Source organism: Sinocyclocheilus rhinocerous, unplaced genomic scaffold, assembly GCF_001515625.1.
Source record: "Sinocyclocheilus rhinocerous isolate Xijiao unplaced genomic scaffold, SAMN03320098_v1.1 scaffold778, whole genome shotgun sequence".
NCBI classification, from domain to species: domain Eukaryota; kingdom Metazoa; phylum Chordata; class Actinopteri; order Cypriniformes; family Cyprinidae; genus Sinocyclocheilus; species Sinocyclocheilus rhinocerous.
In genome coordinates this window covers 720,909-721,314 of record NW_015650332.1, presented here as the reverse complement: position 1 = coordinate 721,314, position 406 = coordinate 720,909, and positions in this window count along the sequence as shown.

Genomic DNA, 406 nt, shown 5'->3' with positions numbered 1-406 from the left:
TATCATGTTATTGGGGTCGCTTCAACCCACGGACATGAAAAACAATCCCAATTCCACGGGAAAACCACGGACTTGGCAACACTGGGTCTAAGGTAAGACGGCCTTGTCAATCAATACCATGGGAGGGTCCTGTGCAGAACTACGTCATTCTGACAGGAATCTCATTTTAATTCCTCAGAATAAAATGCAGCCAAACAGCCAGACAAGTAAACACGGTCTGGTGTGATAAGATTCATATCCAAACCGAAAATGATGTAATGCACGCGTTGCCTCGGTAGCGCATGAGCCGCTCGGTCACACAATCAATCTCCTCGGAGAAGGATAGCAGCAGCAGGGAGCTCTCACTCAGAGAGGGAAGAAACCGCAGCACGGGCTTCTGAACCTCGAGAGAGAGCGCTAGATCTAG